Below are 12,956 nucleotides of genomic sequence, written 5' to 3' on the forward strand. Positions count from 1 at the left end.
CACTACAATAGCAAATATTATGCAATCTTGATGGGCAAGAAATGCCTTAATTGTTAAATTCCCTAATCTATATCTGTCATTTAAAGAGAAAAAAAAAAAAAAAACCTTGAAGTTATTTGAAGTTAAAAACATATTTTATTTATATTATTTAAATTAGTCATAAAAAATATACAAACCCGATTCCCAAGAAGTTGGGACACTATACAAATTGTGAGTAAAAAAGAAAGGGAATAATTTACAAATCTCATAAACTTATATTGTATTCACAATATAATATAGATAACATATCAAATGTTGAAAGTGAGACATTTTGAAATGTAATGCCAAATATCGGCTCATTTTGGATTTCATAAGAGGTACACATTTCAAAAAACTTAGGTGGGAAAAGTTAAATGTACATATAAGGAACAACTGTTGGACCAATTTGCAACTTATAAGGTCAACTGGAAACATGATTGGGTATAAAAAGAGCCTCTCAGAGTGGCAGTGTCTCTCGGAAGTCAAGATGGGCAGAGGATCACCAATTCCCCCAATGCTGTGGTGAAAAATAGTGGAGCAATATCAAAAAGGAGTTTCTCAGAGAAAAATCGCAAAGAGTTTGAAGTTATCATCATCTACAGTGCATAATATCATCCAAAGATTCAGAGAGTCTGGAACAATCTCTGTGTTAGGGTCAAGGCCAGAAAACCATCCTGCATGCCTGTGATCTTCGGGCCCTTAGACGGCACTGCATCACATACAGGAATGCTACTGTAATGGAAATCACAACATGGGCTCAGGAATACTTCCAGAAAACATTGTCGGTGAACACAATCCACTGTGCCATTTGCCGTTGCCTGCTAAAACTCTATAGGTCAAAAACGAAGCCATATCTAAACATGATTGTAATGATATTAAAACTCCATATACATCGGGAAGAAGGAGGCGGGAACCGACGCACAATCAAAACACTTTAATAATTCAAAAATAAATACAAAATGGCGCACCAGCCCCTCACGGACGACTGGTGCGCATAAATAAAAAGCAAACACATAAAATAATGTCCCAGGCCTGGTCCTCTCTCGTCCTTCACGGTCGTCGCTCCAGTTTTATATCCTTCCATCTCCTACGTGGGACTCGATACTGGCGGTGGGGCGCAGGTGCAGCTCATCTCCAATCACTACACCTGGCCTCACTCCTCGTTCCCACGCCTCTCGGCCCCGCCCCACTTGCCACATACCCCCATCGCCCCTCGCAGGCCGGGGGGTAGTCCCGAGACTGCGCTCTACTCTCCCCCCTCCCTCCGGGGGGCGCTCACGGGGACCTGCGGGAACCTGGGGGTAGGACAGACGAGGCGAGAGAAAAGGAGATGGAAGGAGGAGCGACAAGGACGAGAGAGGGGAGAGAGAGAAAAAAAAAAAAAAAAATTCAGGTTCCCAGACGCACTGCTGCTCGGCCCTCCACCAGCTGGGTGATCTCCTCCGCGGTGCCTGGCGGTAGCACTGGACGGCCCTCGGCGGACGGCACGACACTCCTCCGCCGCCCGGTGGACGGCGACGGCTCCTCCGATTTTGGTCAGCGGCAGGAGTCCCCCGTTCCCTGCCCCTCCGGATTCCATCACGGAGGCGGCAGGCTCTGGCCCCCTGACGAACGGCGCCGACTCCTCCGCTCCCTCACGGACGGCAGCCGCCCCTCCATATCGTGGGCGGCCGGCAGCGAGCTCGCCCGTCCCCGGCAACTCGCTCCAGCCCAACGCCTCGAGCGTCCATGGCGGCACATACTTCGCTTGCTCGAGGGCACCGCGGATTCACCACAGCGGCGAGGGATCTTCAGCAGCGCGTCCCTCCTTCTCCCGGGTTTCGGCACCACTGTAACGATATTAAAACTCCATATACATCGGGAAGAAGGAGGCGGGAACCGGCGCACAATCAAAACACTTTAATAATTCAAAAATAAATACAAAACGGCGCACCAGCCCCTCACGGCGACTGACGCGCATAAATAAAAAGCAAACACATAAAATAATGTCCCAGGCCTGGTCCTCTCTCGTCCTTCACGGTCGTCGCTCCAGTTTTATATCCTTCCATCTCCTACGTGGGACTCGATACTGGCGGTGGGGCGCAGGTGCAGCTCATCTTCAATCACTACACCTGGCCTCACTCCTCGTTCCCACGCCTCTCGGCCCCGCCCCACTCGCCACAATGATCCAGAAGCGCAGCCGTTTTCTCTGGGACAAGGCTAATTTAAAATGGATTGTGGCAAAGTGAAAAACTGTTCTGTGGTCAGACAAATCAAAATTTGAAGTTCTTTTTGGAAAACTGGGATGCCATGCAGGGGCAAAAATCTCATCTAAATGTTGGGGGGGGGGGGGGGGGGGGCAATAAACATAACATTTCTCATGAGCAAGTTTTGAAGGGGACACCAATAAAATAGGCAAAATTGTACTTGAGAATAAGTGTACAGAGATCCTTCTCAAAGTTTCTTTCTGGTTCAATGAAAAAGCTGACTAAATTGACCAAAACATTCTTCAAAACATTATAATTTTTTTTGCAATGTTTTTGAAGTTGTTTACACAATCAAGCCACCAAAATACAATGGAATTTAAACTTAACTTCAACTTTTATTTATTTATATAGCACATTTAATAGCAATGTTGTTGCTTCATAGTTATAATTAAAACATGCATATATAAAAACATTTGCCATGCCTAGCAAAATGAAGGCATACACACTCTTAGACATAAACCCTCACACAACTGTATAGTGAGATTGGTATAGACGTGAAAGAGTGGGGAAAAAAAACAAAAAATAATATTTTATTATGTCAATGACTGATTTGTTCAAAAAGTGGATTCATTCAGTTAGGAAAGACCTCCTCAGTGTGTTTCTCAAAATTAGTGCTGTTACTGCTGTAGCTTAGTTTTCAGCTTTTTTCGTTGGTGAAATAGAGCTAAAACAGTCAATATGGTGCCTAAAATGCACTTAATATTAACTTCTTGTTTATTCAATTATTATAAAAATCTAAATCACATTTGTAATGCTAATATCTGGAGAACAACTGCACTTTTATATTAGATTAACTATATTAAATGAAATAAACCGACCAGTGGCAGCTCGTGGTTTTTAAAATAGAGGAGACAAACTAATTGTATTGGTCTGGGGATCCCTGCCGATTGTTATTATTATTATTTGCTTAACCACTATAAAATGCCATTTTGGTGGCTTTTAGTCAGAGACCGTAAAGAAAATATATTCAATATCGCTACTCATTATAAATACTTGGTAAATTATCAGCCCAGCCGCTCCGGGAGGCGTTCAAACCATAAGACTGTATAAAAACAGGTTCAAACTCAGTGGTGGACAGTAACGGAGTAGCTTTACTTCGTTACTGTACTTAAGTACATTTTTCAAGTATCTGTACTTTACTGGAGTAGTTTTATTTTGAGTAACTTTTACTTTTACTTCACTACATTCCAAAGCATAAGATCGTACTTTTAACTTCACTACATTTCATAAAACATATCGTTACTCCCTATAATATATCACGTGCTCCGACACGCAGAAGCGGTGTCTGATTCATCATGAACGAACTGAGTCTTTTCAAAATAAACTTTTAAATCGGATCGCAAATCGCACTAAACGATTCGTTTACGAATTAGAATGATCCGATTGCAGCTGTTCTGGAGTCGACCACTCACTGATTCAAATGAACCGTTTAGTGTGAGTCAGTAAGAGCCGGGTGATCTTGTGAGCGTGCGTGCGTCTGATGTGGCTAAAAGTAAGTTATAATGTCGAAATTTAGGATTTATTATTGTAACTGAAAATCATATTTAGGTCAAAATTGTCAGTTGTTTGGGAACTAAATCCGCTGTAAAGAGTGATCTGTTTAAGCCCACTGAAATGCTCGAGTACAGATGATGCAGACACATCAATCGGCGTCTGTGTTTTAGGTAAAAAAAAAAAAAAAAACATTAAACTAACAGAGATTAAATAAAATAACTAAATAACTAAAATAAAAAGGAGTACTTTTACTTTTACTGGAGTAATATTTTACTATACATATCTGTACTTTTACTCAAGTACTTGATTTGTGTACTTCGCCCACCACCGTTCAAACTAATAGCACGTAATTTACGTCTCTACGATGGATGGTTGATATTCCAGAAGGGAGGCTAGCATCCTCTATGATGTTACTTTTCTCAGCACTCCTCAGCGCTGAAAGTGAACACTCGATGCTGATTGGTTCCCCTGGCCTCCCCCTCCCCTTCACTTAGCGGTGTAATTACATCAGCAGATTCGCCACATTCGAGATAGAAAAGCGGATCTTTCATGTAATGGTATTACAACTGTGAAATTACAAACAAAATTATATACATTCTGAGACATGAACTGAAATGAATAGTGAATTTTATTAACATTAAATCTTCCTCATTTTCACCTCAAAATTTTGGGGAAAACTGTGCCTCCCCTGCCTCACCCGACGAGCCGCCACTGAAACCGACTAAATCATAGTGAACGCCGGAAAATCTAAATGCCCACCCGCACTAGTCTAATCTAACGTACAAGACTTGTATATGCGCACACTATGGGTGTGTGTAAGATGTTATTAAACAAGCTAGGTAAACGCCTGTATAAAACATGGGTAAACGATGTTATAATCGCTAACAGCACAGACTACATCGGTGACAAAAGTAAATTGGTACACAATAATATTTTTATAATAAAATTAATGTTTCAGCATCATCTATATTAAAGAGAAAATAATCACGTCATCCGATGTTTAATGTGAACAAAGTAAGCTTGACTAGTTCCACAACTACTGAAACACGTTGTTTTCTTGCACCGGACTGTGTGTGTTTGTGTCGGTGGTGGTGAGGTAAAAGAGGAGCAGGCAGTGGACCAAAGCACTGTGAGGCAAAGCAGGGGGAACTCGAGCTGTATAAAACTTTTTTTGTTGTTGGTCCGTTTGCATTTGTATTGTTTTACTACTTACACAATTAGTTTAACTATATATCATTATATTATTTACAATACACATATTTCAATTATATTTTAGGGGGGGGGGGGGCAACCCTCAGATCCGGACTCTGCATTTAACCCATCCAAAGTGTGCACGCAAACACACACCCAGAGCAGTGGTCAGCCATTTATGCTGCGGCACCCATGGGCAAGTTGGGGGTTCGGTGCCTTGCTCAAGGGCACCTAAGTCATGGTATTGCCATCCCGAGACTTGAACCCACAACCTTAGGATTAGAAATCATTCTCTCTGACCACTAGGCGACAACTTTCTCCTTAGCACGACTTTCCCCTTGGCATGTCATCAGTGTTGTTTTCTGAATAATATATTGAATTTTGAAACTTCCACATAATCACATTCTGTTTTTATTCACAATTTGTACAGTGTCCCAACTTTTTTGGAATCGGGTTTGTATTTCTATATTTGTCACTGTATCAATGATTCCCGCAATTTCCACACAGGTGAAGGTCTTGCCTCTGACTTGGGAGTTGGCCAATCATAACACATAATTTTGGGGATCCACTCAGTGTGCAATCAATCTATGCCGTTTTTTGGGGTTTATACCCTATGAAATGTATTAACTGTTAAGTTTCTTATCATCAATTTTGAATAAGGTTCTATCTGCATTCTGAGCAGTTTTGAAATATTAAGCTTATTTTTTTTATTTTATTTTTTTGTATACCATATTATGAAATGGGATATGGGGAGTGAGTCTCTTTCATATACCAGTCCCTTCAGCTTCTCTCTGAAACAGATGCAGTTTGCAGACATTATTGTATTTGTCTTGGGATATATAAAAGCTTCTTTCAGAAACAGGTGCAGATTGCAGACATTACTGTATTTGGCTAGGAATATATAAAAGCTTCTCTCACAAACAGGTGCATAAGACACTTGTCTCAATGGCAAGTAAAGGTGAGCACTCACATTGGTGCTGGAATCACACCTGTCACAGAACTGAAAGGATGTGGCCTGAAGAACAGATGAGCTCTTGGCAAGGGCAACAGCGCTGGTGTCACACACTGATTCTGGCTTGAATCAGCTGGGTCACAGCAGGATCTTTCCTCTCCAGTTTGTTAGAAGTCGAAAGATTAGTGAAACTGATGCTTGTACACCAAAAATACACAGCAAAAAAATAAATCTTTTTTAATAACTTACTTTTAAATGTTATAAAATGTAATGCAATGATGCACTTGTACCTCTATTAAAATGACAGATTAGTTAAGTGTTTTATTATTAGAAGTCAGTGTCATGATGGCTTCAGTTAAAAATAAACAAATCATGCTTTAAATAATGGCAACTTAGCATTTCAAACTGGCCTTCTGCAAACTTTCTGCAAATTTAAATTCTCACCTTCATTTCCAATAAAAGAATTGCTGAACTGATGTTGAACTGATAATAGGGCTCAAATTCATGAGTATTCCAGCACAGATGCTTTTTGGACAGATTGGGGTCAGAGAGGCTGGGAAGAGAAGTTCTGCTTCAGCGAGGCAGATGGGCAGCTGAGGTTCGTGTGAGTTTGCTTGTTCTTGTTGCTTTATGCACTGAATGCACTGTTCAGATTTTCCTTCATCTTTTTGGAGAATATTGTTTCAAAGTCACAGTTTATAATTCAAAAACAAACACTATACTAGCCCACATGGAATCACAGCCTTTACATTGGTACAGTAGTATCAGGTAGTAAATGTATGTGTTGAGCATGCAGTATGCATAAGTGGCCTTTTATTTAATTAATATTAGCAATATTACCTACAAGTACAGGTTTATAAAATCCTTTAAGATTTGAACTACACTAAAACGGCACATTTAATGTAATGAGCACATTCTTTTTCACAAGTGTTCTCATATAAAAAAGCTTTATGAGAAGAAAGCAATGAAATTTAAGTCAGTGGAAAATCATGCCTTGCAGTCGGTGGCACAATTGACTTTCATTATATAAAAGATCAGCTCAGATATTTAGCTATAAATGTGTTCAATAAAAGCAAGAAAGTCATATACAGGTTTGGTGGTGAGTAAAATAGGACAATTTTACATTTTTGGGAGAACTATGCCATTAGTTCCTGTGTAAACCAGAGCAAAAGAATGTGAACAAGTGTGACAGGCAAAACAAACACCGACTACATCAGTTACTGAGAGAATAAAGGAGTATGATGTGATGCAGTTGGGTTGTCATAGTAACTGTTATATCTGGAAAATCTCCTCATGTAGATTTCAGCCAACTGAGATAAAGAGAGAGAGACAGTGGGAGATGTTGTGCGAGACACCACAGTGCCGATATCAATCATCTGAAATACTCTTCACACGAGATGTTTATTTTATATGTCTTAAGATATGCTGCTGCACATTGAATGCTAATGCACTAAAGTATCATAATGAGCTATGAATAGATTTAAAAATGTTTTTACTGGCATGAAACTATACAAATTAGTAACAATAAATATTCTTGTTGCGTAAGATCACTATGTGGTAAAATGGAACTTGATCTTGCTTCAAAGATTACACACATTCGCTTAAATCTATTTTTAACCCATGCTTTTCTACACCCTACACCCATTGGATTTCGCATAGATCATTTTCAGGGACAGTCATTTCCCTCTGTATTATTATTATTTTTAAATGCAGTGCTTCTCATTTCAAACACTTCTCACCATTTTATGCATTTTGCCTAGACAAAAGTTGAATGACCCAAATTGCTGATGAACTTAAGTAATTAACAAGAACCAGGATGACAGAAACCATGAACAGGGAACCAAACATGCAACAGCCAGTAAACAGACAAGACTAGACAAAGAGCCAGGGCAAACACAGGGGTTTAAATAAACAGCTAACAAGGTAACAAGAGAAAAAAAATAATAATAAATGACACTGGGATGTTAAACAACACCATTGCTTGAGAACCATTTGCAGAAATGTAGCAATTGTCATGTCTCTCCGATGAGCCTGGGTTGTATTCGCCTCTAAAAAAAAGAGTCTAAATATGGAGCAGCACTCTAAAAGGGATTCAGCCTTGAAGCAAACCTTTCACAAGCACAGGCAGCTCTGTCTGTTAGTTTGTCATGAGACTTCTCGACTCATTCTGCAGCCAATGAAGCTTGTACAGACCCAAGAGAAAGATAAAGATGTTTCTCAGGAAGTTGATTTTTCTTACCCAAGGCCTTTTTTGCCCATTTCATTGTTTATTTATTAAAATGTAACTTTTTATTTGTAAGTAAAAGTACACGTTTTGAACCAGATATTGAAGTCAAGAACATGTTAATGCTATCCTGTTTATAATATAGGCACACAATCTGATGAATTTGTGAACTTGGTTTTTTTTTTTTTTTTTTTTGGCTTCAAATTGTTATTATTATTTTTTAATAAAATCTAAAAACAGTAAGTTTAATAACAAGAAATAACAAGTCAATTAAACAAATAATAATAATAATTAAACTTCAAAGGGGAGAGTGTTGTCGTCAGCAGGACAAGGACAGCAACAGACGGAGAGTGACGACTTTGTCAACGAGCCAAGCGCCTGGATGGAATGGAAAACATGATGTAAGGAGGGAGGACAGACGGAAGGAGGGAAAGAGGGATGAAGAGCTAGAAGAGAGTACAACTGGTTCTAGAGTATAAATAGTCTGATTGAAGAAGTGATTGATGGAGAGATGTGGAGAACTGCCCACAGGTTCTTGATTTAAAGACACAATATTTAAGATTCATTCATTAAAATATCCAAAAAAACACTAGAACAGTGTTATATATTTTGCTGGCTTGTAAACATGATCCCAAATGTTTTGAAGAATGTTTAAATCCAGAGCAATTTTAAGTAGTGACACGGACCGTATCCACAGTGAAATTGTGTCGCCTGCCAATGACGTCAATGCCAATTTTAATAGACCAGTTAACTGCACATATAACAGATCTTTCAATTGTATCTAGTATAATAAAACAGCGCTGCTTTACACATACACATGTCTGGAAGGAGCGGAAGCAGTCAACAGCAGCATAATAAAAGCTCCGCTGCTTTCGAGCCATGTGTCATGCTCAATCAGTGGCCTTGTTCCGCTTTGACGGCTTTCAGCCTCACCTTGCTTCATTATACTACTTTAATAAATCATTAGCTCAACCATGAACATGATTTCTGCCTGCAAGATTGCATCAGCTGTGGTGGATGAAGAGGGAATTCCTCATTCGGTCATGGCGTCCTCAAACTACGCCTTTGTGTTTGTTTTGAATACATGCCCTCTAGTGGCAAAAATGTACATATTGTGCCTTTAATGTGATGTAGAATATGTGATGAAAATGGCTGTTTCAGACTGTTTCATCAGCGCTTTTGTTGTCAACTTGTTTTTGATGCATTATTCCCATTACTGGACTATTAAGAGCCACTGACCCTGCGAGTGCTGTGAGGTTACGAGTTGTTCTCTCTTTCTGCTTGTTCTTTGCCAACTTCATCCAGTGTCTTATGTTCCCAGCTGTCTCTGTCGCTTAGGGGCTCCAAGAGTTCCTAAATGTGACTCACACTCTCTATCAGTAACAGTGAGACATATAAAAGCCAGGAATGAGAGCTGATTGGAAGAGTATTATTAACCTTGCATGAATCTAGATATGCAGTCCCTAGGGGAAGAATAAGAGTTCAGGGAACATCTACACCAAGCAGAGAGTGAAGAATGACAGGGAACAGAAACAGAAATCAAGCACACTGTTGCTCACTGTTTATCTTTGATCTCAGGGGAGGGGGTGATGGAGGCACTCATATTAAACATTTTACATTAGACAAATTATACTGTTTATCACTACTGATCCAACCTATATGCTGGAGTCTGGTTGGTTGGCAGTTATAGTAAATGTGAGCTGCGGACACATGAGTCAAACAAATTTCACAGTGAACTTCTGAACTGCTTCTTTTGTGATATAATTTTGCTATATTTTCGTGCAATGGAGAAATAATTCCTCAGTCCGAATTTTACTTCAATGTGAGCTGTGTTAGATATATATTGTTAGGGATGGTTTAAAACAAGAAGTTTATCCATTATAAACAGGCTATAGCAGCACTGTGATGCACTGAATCTCAGAAATGTTGACCACAATGTGTTATAATAGTGTAATAACTAATAGGTATAAATGAGATGTTATGAGTGAAACATCAGACAGAATCATTTCTCATAAATTACTTAAAACAAGAAGTCAGTGTTAATATTCAAATGTTTTACAGCAGTTGTAATTATCATAAAATGCCACCATTTGAATGGCATGCATAAGCAAGGTCACATGCAAAAAGTATTTTTGAGCACTAGGTGGTAGTATAAAAGCTGTAATATCAGGCTGAGTGTGATTACAGGAGAAAGGAAGGAATGACGTCAATGGCTCGACTGGAGTCAGACAGAGTAACTTACATCTCTTGTCTGATCCAAGACGATGGATGCTTGCCGCTTTCTTAGGGCCAACTGCTGTTCTTTTACTGAACACACTCCCAAATTGGGTTACAATTGATTGGGCTCATGATGAATTTCAATGCAGTGTGTTTCCTCTAACAAATACAGTGGATACATATTAATGAATGACTCAGTTTGACCAGTGACTGGAAAATAAAAGTGTTCTTGCATAAATTCAAGTAATACACCCTCAGCTAGAACTCTGTCCTCCCTTATCAGAATGTAATGAATGTATTTAATGAATGTATAGGTCTCATTAAAGATGTTTAGAAGTAATTTCGTCTTACCATTTCCCAGGTAAAATGAAATTTTGCCCATTAGAGGTCTTTTGTAAACAAATTGGTGTATTTAGCTTTATGATGTAATTTCAAGATGAGAGTGTATTAGCAAGTTTTGAAAAACACTATGGGGAACACCTTTTGCGTGAGTGACTCTGAATATTGTGTGCAATCTGTCCAATGGAACGGTGTGATGTCACAGGCGGGGTGATGTAGCGACCAGGAAGCTATAAAAGCACGTGCCGCACAGCTGGAATCAGCTTCAAATCTTTCAGCAAGCACTCTGTGTGTGCATGTCATTTTGTCTTGTCAGTCTTATTTATTAGTATTTTGTTGTTTTTCACTATTAGCTTTTCAGATTTTGTGTTCCTCCCTGCCTGGTTCATTTCAAACGGGGAAACACAGTCTGTGCATGGTCTGCCTGGGGTCGAAGCATGCTGAATCGGCTCTCGAGGGGGCAGACTGTCCGCAATGTGAAAGATTGTCAATGCGGGCACTTTGATTCCGGAGGATCCTTTTCGAGAAAGGAGCCTTCGCCAGCGTTCTCCACGGTGCTGGCCACGCTTCTGCCGAGGCAGAACGGCAGCTGCACTCGTGGAGTTCGCAGGTGGATCTGCTAGAGGGAATGGAGATGGGCGGGTCCCTATATTCTTCCTAGCTTATCTGCAAGATCAGGCACACAATCCCTGGATTCAGAAGCAAACTCTTTCTTCCCCCTGGGGAGAGGGATTGACACTTCACCTCTCCTCTGAGGAGGAGGTTGATGTGGAGAGCGTCATTGGGGATTCGCTACCCCAATCTCAGGGTCTCAGATCTAATCTCACTCCTCAACGGCTCTCCATGGGAGATTCCGATCAGGACATATCTACTCTCACAGCCGCAGGGCATGATATTTCACCCTCGCCCAGAGTTTGGAAACTGTGGGTGTGACCCCTGAGGGGGTACAGCTCATAGCATCTGGTCTCTCAACCGAGGTTAAGACCATCCTCCAGTCCAGAGCTCCCTCAACGAGGACACTGTACGCCCTGACGTGGAAATGGTGCAGATTGACCCTGTTAACTGCCCAGTTGGTATAGTTCTGGAGTTTCTACAAGCTAGGTTCTCTGCAGGGTTAACCCACTACACCTTAAAAGTTTACGTGGCTGCAATCAAGGATGGTTCCGCGTTCTCACCTGGCACTTGGTTGTGGTATTAGAGGCTCTCTGTAAAGCTCCATTCGAACCAATTCAAGATATATCAGATCGACATCTGACCCTTAAGACTGCCTTGCTACTAGATAATACTTCTCTAAAGAGAGTTGGAGATCTTCAGGCCCTCTCAGTTGCCCCTAATTACCTTGACTTTGCCGGCATGGCCAAAGTGTTTCTATAGCGGGTTATGTTCCAAAAGTTCTCTCTGTCCCACCAAAACCTATAGTGCTGCAGGCCTTCTGCCCTCCTCCCTTTCGGGAGCCTGACCAGAAAAAAGCTTAATTGTATGTGTCCAGTTCAAGTGCTGGACATTTTGCCACTGAGCTGCCTTGTGGAGAAAATCGGACCAATTGCTTGTGTGGTATGGTCAACCCAAGAGGGGCTTTCCTGCATCTAAGCAGACCCTTAGTTGTTGGATAGTCGAGGCTATAGACCTGACCTATGAGTCCTTTGGTCTCCCCTGGCTGATGGGAGTCAAGGCTCACCCTACACGGGGTATTACAGCCTCTAAGGCCTTCTTAGCAGGTGTGTCCATGCTGGACATCTGCAATGCCCTCACCTTTGCGAGATTTTATGATCTAGATATGCGAGCCACTCCCAGCTCTTCTGTTCTCTCACCTTAGCTGTGCTATTCATACACACACTAGGTAGGAATTTGGAAGTCTGGCAGCATGGGCACCTCGTTCCCCATAGCGTTTCGACGCAGCTCGAGATCCTGAAGAGGATGTAACTGTGGTTCCTCGAGGGAACGAGATGCTCCGTTGAAACGCTATGGGGAACAAGGTGCCCACGCCGCCAGACTTCATGCGTAACCTTGAGACGTTTTTGAGGAAAACATTCCAGGACTTTTCTCAGGATAATGGACTTCAATAGTGGCCAACAGGCTGGAGGTCCAAACTGCAGATTCAATGCAGCTTAAAGAGCTCTACACAATCCCGGCTGAGGAATATTATCTAAGCCGAGGGTCTTATCTAGTGATATGATTGCTCATTTTCTTAAAAAAAAATACAATTGTATATACTTTTTAACCACAAATGCTCGACTTCACACATTACATAATCACGTTGGAAATGTAACAGTAA

The sequence above is a fragment of the Carassius gibelio genome, chromosome A20 (assembly GCF_023724105.1).
Source record: "Carassius gibelio isolate Cgi1373 ecotype wild population from Czech Republic chromosome A20, carGib1.2-hapl.c, whole genome shotgun sequence".
In the NCBI taxonomy this organism is placed as follows: domain Eukaryota; kingdom Metazoa; phylum Chordata; class Actinopteri; order Cypriniformes; family Cyprinidae; genus Carassius; species Carassius gibelio.